Genomic DNA, 11,264 nt, shown 5'->3' on the forward strand with positions numbered 1-11,264 from the left:
AAGACACTAGAGGTGAGGTTTCCTTGTAGATTTTGTGTGGTATTTGGATGTGAAATATGGTTGTTTTGGACATGTTTTACATGTTGTGATATTGTTGATGGTGTTGGACCCACCAACATTCAGGGGATCTCCCCGATATGAAGTCTCAACTCGACCAATCTCACACTGTTTGTTGTAGGAGTTCCATCTAATATGATGGCTCAGTTCCCATTATCTTCAAGGTATTCCTTAACTCTTGCTTGTTAGCACATGACATTGATTTTCCTTGCCTTCGAACAATGAGGTTCGCATGCCTGGTGAGTGTTTAGTGCCGCTTGTGTCAAAGTTCTTTCACTGTAGAGGTAGAGGGTGGAAGTGAGTCTCTCGTTGAAAGGGAATAATCCAAACTTTGCTTGAGACACCAAAAACCACAAGACATGTGCATCTTCCACCATAGTATTCCACATGGATGCGGAAGTTAAAAAAACAAAGTGAATAGATAGCATGCACAACACCTAGTGGAATAGTCGATACAAGTGCGATGGGCATTATAACAAGTTTACGAGAATGAATCTATCGAGTGTCCAATGATATAGCCCATATGGGTGACACAAGAAACTGATACAACACATTTCCAACATCATATGTACTAAAAAAATCGAAATAGTTCAACTGTATTAATATAAGTTAAAGAAACATGCATTACAAGCTTCTAAAGAACTATCATACAAACGAATAGAATACATGTGTGAAAACATGATGGCCTATTAACAGGATTGTGAATTAAGAGAAAGTTCCAAGACACATCCGTAGAACATTACATCAATAACACCAGTAGTGGGGCCTTAGAGTCATTTCTCACTCCTCAAAGAAACGATTACACAATCTCAAGGCTATGTGGGATGAGACAAGGTGAAATGTCTTTTGCATGTACAAATGAGGGGTATTTATAGCCGAGGTTGAAATTGGCCCTCCTGACTGTTTGACTTCTCTCATGTCTATTGACTTACATAACTCTTCATTTTTACATGTGGACCTCTTGCACTTCCATGTTACATTATGTTGATTACAATAGTATGGACCATAGTAATTATGTGGCCGAGATGACTCACGATATGAATTGACAAGACAATGCTGGTATGTTCATGCAACTAGTGGTGTCCATGTCGACCTGCAGTGCTGTTGAGTGATGGATGTGTTCCTAGTGTATCATAGCTTCACCTCCACTATTAGGACCCTATACTACTATTGTAACCCCTTATTATTATTAGTACAACCCCCTTATTATATTGTTGTGCCCATGTAGTCCCCATATTGTTGTTATTGTGCCCCATAGAAGCCCACTATTGTTATTATTGTGCCCTTACATTATTATTGTTATGTCAGCTTTGTTTATATTATGACCCCTTAGACTCATATATATAGAAAGGAGTTCTTTTCATTTATATCATCGAAGAATTGTTCGTTTATGTAAGATAAATGAGGTTACCCCCTCGAAGAGGCTTATTTCTAAGGCGTTCATCTATCTTTTCTATATTTTTCTAAGTTGGTTTCATAAAATTTGGTATCAAACATTTGGATTCTAAGGTTTTGCTACTCCAAATAGGTCATCGTGGAATTTTCACTATAATTTTTTTGCTACGACGTTTCAGAATCTAAACCAAAAACCCATTTGAGAAGAAAACAGTCGGAACCTTGGGTCCAAATTCTAGATATTTTCTCACTATATTTTAGGATATATGATCTGAGGAAGTTAGGGTTTTTGCAAGATCTGATACCAAATTTTATGAGGTGTTGTTTCTCCTAGCCTTCCAAAACCTAGAAAGTTTACACCACAATAATTAGAAGAAAAAAGAGTAAAAGGGATTTTTTATAATTGTGATAAAACATATATAAAAGGTCATAAGTGTGCTGAGAAGAAATTATTTTACATAGATCATGAAGAGGAGGAAGAAAAGGATCAAGAAACATCAAAAGAAGATGATATACAACAGGAACCAACCCCAAAGAAAGAAGAAATGAATCTGACCATACCTTGTAAAGCATCGAAAAGAATTACCACTCCTCAAACTCTCAATATAAAAGGATATATGAAGAAAAAAAAGGTTCACGAAGTGAAGGATGACATCATGAAATAAGAACTGAATCTGACTATATCTTGTAATGCATTGGAAGAAATTACCACTCCTCAAACTCTCAAGACATAAGGACATATCAATAATAAAAAGATTCAAGCATTGAAAGATCACATCTAGTGTCAACAACAAGTTCTCCACCTTTTAAAGGGTAACGCCACTTTTGTACAAAATTGGATGAAACAACAATATAATGAGGGGTTTGTACTAATAATAATAAGGGGTTACATTAGTAGTATAGGGTCCTAACAAGGGAACCTTTCTCTTCTTTCACCTTATTCATTTTCATTTTCTTTTAAACTGTGCGTAGACACGTATTTTCTTTAGAGGCAAAAGAGGGATCATAACTTATTGAGAGCACGAGAGGTTGTTCCTTCAAAGACATATGTTATGTATACCTCTAAAACAAATTTTAAGGTTTTCACCCTCACCTTGCTTTACTTGAATGAGTTGACAAGGATTAATGTAAAGGAACCCATCAGAGTAGGTAGTAAACGTTAGTAGTGCACGTGTTGTGTTTTCACCAAGACTCACTCAGGACAAAATGTATTTTCTATCCAGCCATCATCGATTGAAGACAACAATTTCTTCACAGAGAGAGAGGACAATAGATAACTAGGTGTTGATAGTTGTACAAGGCCTCTTATATTTTCCTAGCTTGTCTCGAGAGCCAAACACGGTTTCATGAGAGACTAACCAATGGGTACAATTAAGAAAAGAAAGTAAAAAAACCAAAGTAGAGAAAAACAAAAACAAGTAAGAAAACAAAAAAACATGTAAACCAGAAGGCAAAGAAAATCAAAGCAAGGAAGAAAACACTACTTCTACTACTATACTACACAGTGCATGGACCTACTCATGTGAATTGGTATTTCCAATGCAGCCACTGGTGCATTGGCTGGCCACGTTGGTGAAGGCATGGTTAACAAGAAAGATATGCATGTAAACCAACGAACAATAAACATAGATCAGTGAAGGCCAACACGCTCTGAGTTCTAAAACATCCATACAATAGAAAAGGGGGAATGCACAAAACAAATATTTTGTAGACATACCATGGTGTTCAAACACACTGCGTTTAGATGGTAAGCATACACTCTTTGGACTTTCACATACGAGTGAACATGAGAAAGACCAACAACTTATTCTTTGTAAGTGTGCTCATTGTGTAAGATTTCTCCAAAGCTTGACTGATGGGATCATGTGATTCGAGTGGAGGAAGCGAAATCTAGGCGTTTGGTTGATTCTCAATGCGAAGCAGAGAGTGATGAGGAACCTTGGGTGTTTCAAATATTTTCTAACTAGAAGTGAAACTAACCTTAGGAAAATAAGGGCCTAACATTACCATCAGCCCAAGATGAAGCGCCTCGATAGCCTACTGAGTTTTTGATCCATCAATAGGTAGATCATCAGAGACGAGTGCCTTAGATAGATTAACAACGAGTGAATTAACATCGTGATCAAATGAAGAAGTACAAATACCATGATAACCACGATAAAAAATTCAGGATTTTTATCAGTATGCTTATGATTTGATTAATGCTATAGAGGGGTAGATGAGAAGAAAGGATGCTCACCCTCTATGTTTTCTTAAATGATAGATGACAGATGGGACATATTTTCGGAGGAAGTTATGTCCTCTCCAAAGTGTAGTGACAGATTGACATCCGGTGTGTCTTGTGAATGATCAGAACTAGAAACATATAGAAATGAGCTTTCATAGGGAGGGTCAAAAGTGGCAGGATCACAAGTGATGCTAGGATAGAATGGATGAGGAATGGATAGAAGGGAGTCATCCTTCACTACGAGTTCTTCTTCATATTCCCACACACACTCATCATGAATGATAGTGTAGGTTGGTTGCACAACACCGACTCCGTTGACAACTTGATCCTTGTTCACAACAAGTGTGTAGTCCAAAACAGAAGAACACCAGACAGTAAAATTTGGAGGATCAATTGAACATGAGGATGGAGGTTGAGGGAATGAATCCACATGACAACCAGTGGGATTGCAAGCGAAATCTATGTAGACATCAAGAGCAGGTGGGGTAGGAGGAAGTGATAGTTCAATGGATGTGTGCGCACCTTCTCCCACCTCACACTACATCGATAGAGTTGTTTGATGAGAAGAGTACAAACAATCACTTGTGACAATGATCTTATCCATATTAGATTTAGTAGCTCTAAAACCTAAGTCTATTGGGATGTATTTGAATGATTCCAAGGATTGTGAATAATTGAATATGTCAAGCAGATACTTAAATATTCCAACGATGAATTCATAATCAATTTCATCATTAGGAAATCAGTATGCAGGATTACCAAAACATGTGTAAAATTTCTCAACAAATTCATCCGGTGCTTTCCATAATTTGAAAATTTCTTTATTAAGTGCTTGATGGTCATTATGATTGAAAGAATGACCTATCTATCCGATTAAATGAGGGTGAGAGTGGATAGATTTTTCAGGAAACGTGACACACCAATGCAGTGGGTGCCCTTGAAGCCTATATGCTAAGAGTGCACAAGTCATGTAATATTCAAAGATATCATGCCTTTAGTAGGAGCCGACAAAATGAACCATGTGTCTAACCAAGGCTACTTGGCCTCGACCATCGTATGTTTTACCCAAAAAGTTATTCCAGAGCACTTCTGACATTTCAAAATCATTTCAATAAGACATACAAGCTGTAAGAGAAATTTTGTGTTTAATCATCATAAGTATGCAAAGATTCAAAGCAAATTGTGAGGACTCAGTTTGTCATTTGGCCCTCCTTCTAGTGCCACAAATGTTGATGGTGTTGGACCCACCAACATTCAAGTAATCTCCCTGGTATGAACTCCCAGCTATACCTCACACGTTCGGTGTGGGAGTCCCATCCGATACGATGGCACGATTTCCATTATCTCAAAGATATGCCTTAGTTCTTGCTTGCTAGCACGTGATCATGGTTTTCTTTGTCTTCAAACAATGAAGTTCGCATGCATGGTGCACTTATAGCATGCAAAACACCCAGCAGGATAGTCCACACAAGTGCGACGGTCATTATAGCAAGTTTACGAGAATGAATCTGTCGATTATTTGGCAGGATGGCCCACATGGGTGAGGTAACATTAGCAACTAATGCAAGAAATTTCCAATAGGATGTGTACTAAAAAACCAAAAGACTTTAATTGCTTTAATATAGGTTAAAGCAACATGCATTACAAGCATCCAAAGAATAGTCTTGCAAATGAATACACTACACGTGTGGAAATGTGTTGGCCTGTTAACGCACTTCTAAATTAAGAGAAAGTTCCAAGACACATCCATACACCATTATGTCACTAACCTCAATAGTGGGGCATTGGAGCCACTACTTGCTCTTGAAAGAAAATATTGCAGACTCTCAAGGTTCTGTGGGAGGAGCCAAGGTGAAAATTATTTTTCAAGTACAAATGAAGGGTATTTATAGCAAAGGGTGAAACTGACCCTTGTGAGAGTTCAACTTACCTCATGACTTTTTGAATTACATGAATGTTCAAATTTACATGCGGGTCTCTTGGAATTCCACGTTACATTACATTTATTACAATAGTATGGCCCACAGTAGTGATGTGGCTGAGATGACTCGTGACACGACTCGACAAAATAGTGCTGGTATGTTCATTTTGTTGTTGGTTTCCATGTCGAGCTGTAGTGTTGCTAATTGATGGATGTGTTCTTGGTGATTCATAGCTTCACCTCCGCGTGGAAAGGTGTGTGGAGTCTTCAATGGTCTTGGTGTTCATTTGATGTTGCATGTGCACATCGCTCCTTAACTTGTACTTTGGCATGCCTCATGTGTCCATCCAATTCACGAACAAATCTCCTTGCATGAGTTCCTTTTTCATCGAGTCTTTAACCAATCTCCTTCCATGTGTTCTTTATTCGTTCATTGATGAACCGATTTCCTCACATGCACTCCTTCTTCATATCGTTTATCATTGCGTCATGTCCCATCCATGTAGCTGTATCCTCCATATGATCATGCATCCGATGGATCTTAGCATGTGGCCCTGATATTTCCCATTACTTGGTTCCTTGGTTGATCTCCTCAACTCCTTGGAAGTGATTTCATCATGTCACTTTTTCCTATAGTCACTAAGAGGTAGATCTGTGCAATTGTAGCAGAAAATGAATGTTGTTGGAATGAAACCCTGGGAGGCCTGTCTACCCAGTTTCTACATGTAAGATAGACATGGAAGCTAGGACAATATTGCGTAGTTTTGAGGCACGTGACACTACTTGGAGATGGCGGTATTGGGAGGACACCTCTCCTTAATACCCGAGCACAGTGTAGTTGGACTGTTCTGCTCATTTCTGGAGAGAAGTTCCAACTTCCTAACTGATCTATGAATTTTTGGAGAGCAGTGTTGCCTGGGGTCTCTACGGTTGCGGGGTTTCAGCAGGCAAGGGAGGTCAGTGTCTTTGCGGGCTGCGGTGTTTTAGCTGGAAAGGGAGGAAGCTTGATGGTTCTTGAAGCAAAACACACAGTTCTAGGAAGATAGATGAGGCTAGGCTTCTCAGGAAAATTGCTAAGTGTGAGATGATTGAAACATATGTAAACAACGATAGAGCTTGACTGTGACTTCACACAGACACTTAGTGACACAACGTAGACCATCCAGAATGAATAATATATACATTTCTTGATGCAATAGCCTTCATGAGAAGAGTGCATGAAGTGAATGTGAAACATGTCTATGTGATGACAACCACTCATGTGCACATGATTTGCCTTGAAGAAAAGCAACATTCCATTTCCATGAAAAACAACAAACCCTATGCCCAATATGACACATGTTGCATAAAGATGAGAACACTGACAACTATTAAGATCAAGGAGGCGAGTTTGAAATCATCACCTTATCAACAAGTGACCAAGGACAAGAGACCACATGATCTAAGGTAGGCTCCGAAATTTGCATTGCAGCCAAAATTTTGGAGGGTTGTTGTAGCCGCTACAACAGATGTGTACATATTGTACATGTTATTTTGTGTACATGACGTATATGTTTGTTTGTGTACAAGTCATATTAAGTCATGTGTATTATCTAGTCATCGTATTGTGACATGTATTCCTTGTGTTGCATAATGTGTACACATATGTGTTGTGTTGTAAACTATGTATGTGTATGTGTTGTGAAGGTGATTGGTTCTCAGGATCCCTGGAGGTTGTGGATTGTGATAGGACCTGTGAAGCCCTATAATAGCTTATGTTCTCTTGAGGTTGTTGGTTGGAGCCTTGTAAAAACTCGGATTCCTTGGAGGATGTGATTAGAGTCTTATAACAGTTTGGTTTCCCTAGAGGTCATGGGTTGGGATATGATCTCTCGATACCTATAATAGCTTGGGTTTTCTGAAGGTTGTGGGCTGATATATTAGTCCCTAGACCCTTTGACATGTTTGGAAGAAACCAATATTGAGTTATTGATACTAAGGGTAGAGGAAATATAGTTTGTGGACATCGTTGTTGTTGATATTGAGAGAGGATGAAATGTAGTATTCAAATTCCCTTGTTTCCTTGGAAGAGAAGAGAAGAAAAGGAATCAGATGCTTGTCATGTTTGGAAATTGATCTAGTGTGTGTACATGGTAAAAACAAAAGAGAACGCATTGCTTGCTTGCAGGGTTTGGAAACTGAATTAGTGTGTATATGGAAAGGACAAAGAAGAAAGGCAGGAGGAAAGAACAATTTAAAGATAAGTATCAATATTTTATTTCAAGTTTTAACTATCCACATAGTTTATGATTTTGATTTATGTTGGTTGAGTTTGGAGCTAAATATATGTGATATATTTATACATGATGATTTGATCAAAGAGTTAATTTGGTTTGTTGTCATAGGAATTAAAAATAAATGCAAGTGTACCTTATTAATGAGCTACCATTGAGGTATGATTTGAATTTATAAAAATACCTTGTGAGTCTAATGCAAATTATGCCCTTGGTACACGAAAGCATAGAGAATTTTCAGTTTGGGTGGTTCGAACTAGTTGCAAGAGTGTTAGCAGCAGCAGTAAAAGGAATTGGAACATGCAACACTCTATTGGTAAAGAATTCAGGAGAAAATACATTGTGGTACATTGGTACCCAATATTGTCCATTGATTTGCATAAGAATCTATAAATGATATGATAGTTTTGAGGTAGGGATATGCCTTGGTTTTTAGACCATTCAATTCAAGGAAACCTTGCCAAAGGATGGATCGCTCAAGGGAATGGAAAGTAGAGAAGATGATGTCATAGAACTTGGAAGGTAACTACGTGCACGAAAGGGGGTGATCAAATTTCCTAAGGGACTAGAAAGTATAGGAGGGAAGGTTGGGGAATAATTATTTTTGTTAATTGTCATTGATGGTTGGAATCATAAGCACATTCGGGTTGTGCCCAGAAACAATGAGATGATAATTATTCACCAAGAGAGAAAGTAGCACCAGGTTTGTAGCACTAGACATTTGATGCAGACTTTAATATTAACAGTGGATTCATGACTTCTTGGGAAGGAGGTGAACCTAAATACTACATATGAGGGTGGAGATATTAGCCTTTTCATTTCCTTTTTGCTAATGCAAGAATCATATCCTTTTATTTGTTGGTTAATGAAAATGTGAATATTATTGTAAATATTATACCAAGTTATGTTTATAAAGATCCATAAATAGTATGTGTATTTAATGGTTGAAGAAAATGTTTATAAGTATGTATTTTTTGTCATTGTAAATAACACATTGAGTTGTGTTATAAATCTCTTGTAAGTGACATGTTTATCTTGTTTGAATAGTTTTGTATTGTAGATACTGCATCTAGTTTTCTTACAAATCTCCATAAGCAATATATTTTTCTAGTTATAAGTGTCAGAGAACATCGATGACGGTGTTACAACGAGGGGGAGGGGTTTGTAACATCCTATTGACAGTGTTGGACCTACCAACATGTTAGGGGATCTCACTGATAAGAAGTCCCAACTAGACCTCAGACCGTTTGGTGTAGGAGTCTGAGCAGTGGGTGATAGGGTCTCGCCTTAACTACATTTGCGCATAGAGGAAAGTAACATATCATTGTTGGTAGCAAGGGTGTGACATGCACATAAAGCCAAGGAAGGTTCATGAAATATTATAACACATGGAGAGTGAGGTGAGTGCGCCCCTTGGAAACCTTTGGAAGCACATGGCTTGGAAGGAAATGCACGAGCAAAGATGCATCACAAACCGGAAAGAAAGTAAGCTAACAATTCAAGGTGATGGTTAAACCAACAACACATCCTAGTAAGAATCATACATACATATACAAAAAGTGTCCATACATGCATGTGTAAGAAAATAGATACATATACCATTAGAGTAACCAAGATAGCTGAAATACAATAACAACATATGCATGAAACATGGTGGCTCTGTTATATTAAGAAGTGAAAGTTCCAATCATATAGTACAACCATGACAACCCACTAGTCCTAATAGCGGAATATTACAATCAATGCTACCTACTCCTCCAAATATATGTACTAGCTCTGCACTATGGAGAAACCAAGGCACATTACAATACTCTCCAAGTTTTCTCTAAGATACTGCTATTGAAAGAATGGATGACCACAAGCCTCTAGAATGAGTTATGAGGTAATATATATAGAAAAGGGTGGGGTGGTCCTAAACAGGCCCCTTTGGGATTGTTCCCTTACCCTCATGACCCTTCAACTTCTCTATGACTGTTACATTCAACTATCGACACTTGAACTTCCACTTGACAAGATGTTACATACAATCTACACATGTACCCATGTGAGACGAAATAGGCTTGAGAAAGCCATGCAAGACATCACTAACACTTAGACAATTGTGGTAAGACTAACTCTTTGACATCCTTGCAATGATTGATGGTGGTGAACTGATGCCAAGCTTGGTCATCCGTGATGGTGTTTGTGTTCTTCAATGGTGACATCCTGCTGAAAGTGAAGTCTTACCTCCATTGCATCTAGGTACACTGATATGGATCCTCTACCCAATCCTCTGATAACATGCACATCATCATCTTGAGAGCATCTGGAGTTGAAACATATTGATGCATAGTGTATGTGTTGATCTTCGAGTGTGTGTTGGTGACCATGCACATCAACTTGTCAAAATACATGTTGAGCTCCAGTCAGACTTGCTTCTTGTCTTTGCCTCAGTGACTGTGCCAAGTGTGTGGGATTGCATGTGTGCGCAAAGTGACATCCATGCTCCTAAGTACCCTTTCATTTGATCGATAGCACTGCTCAACCTCTCTACTCGATGCCTGCTCTTGAATGGATCTATATGTTGTATGGGCACAATTTCATTAGTTAATGGATGTTGTGCCTCCTGATGTACCCGTTCCTACTACTACTCCTTCTCTCATCTGTGTAGCTCCTATTCTTCCTTGAGTTACTACTTCATCACCTACAACTCCTTCTTTGTTCACATGGTTCTCTTTTCATGCCATCACATCATAGCTTCAATCTCCAAAGCTACTCTCGTCACAAGTGGATCTACTTGAACTTGCAACTTTGCTCCGCCTTTGTGTTATCAACAACCTTCCTCTTGCATTTGTCACATGTAGGTGTGCTACCTTTTGTTGATGCTGATCGTTCTGCTCTTTGTGACACTACTGCCATTTCATCTCGATATCATTGTCCATGAAAAACTTGATGTCTTCATGGATAGGCAAGTTCATAGACACTTGATGGACTCAATCCCCAGTTGTGCTCTGAAAAGTTTCATCAACTCTGCTCTCTTGGATTCTATTGTACCTATGCTGCTGAGAGGTCTGGAAACACCTGTGATACCTGGAGACATAGAAATACTCATGACAAGTAATCTGTCAGTTGAAAACAAAAAAAAAATCAAGAGTGACATGCAACATACCCCTATGACTATTTATGAAGATTGCACAATTTTCACTGGGAGGTTGGGAAACTAACTACAAAAACTGTGCAAGGCATAGTTCAGGATGCTCAGAGGCTAACTAGCTATTAGAGCTACACAATGCACAATCCAGCCTGCCCTACTGAGGACTGAAACTACGCAATGCACAATTTCAGTCAGTAGTGACATGCAAACCAACACATTGCATTGGGCGGTTTCTGGGGCCAACAAGGCACTGCCTCC

This window comes from Pinus tabuliformis, chromosome 5_1 (assembly GCF_031772625.1).
Source record: "Pinus tabuliformis cultivar Carrire ecotype Pingquan chromosome 5_1, CPIR1, whole genome shotgun sequence".
NCBI classification, from domain to species: domain Eukaryota; kingdom Viridiplantae; phylum Streptophyta; class Pinopsida; order Pinales; family Pinaceae; genus Pinus; species Pinus tabuliformis.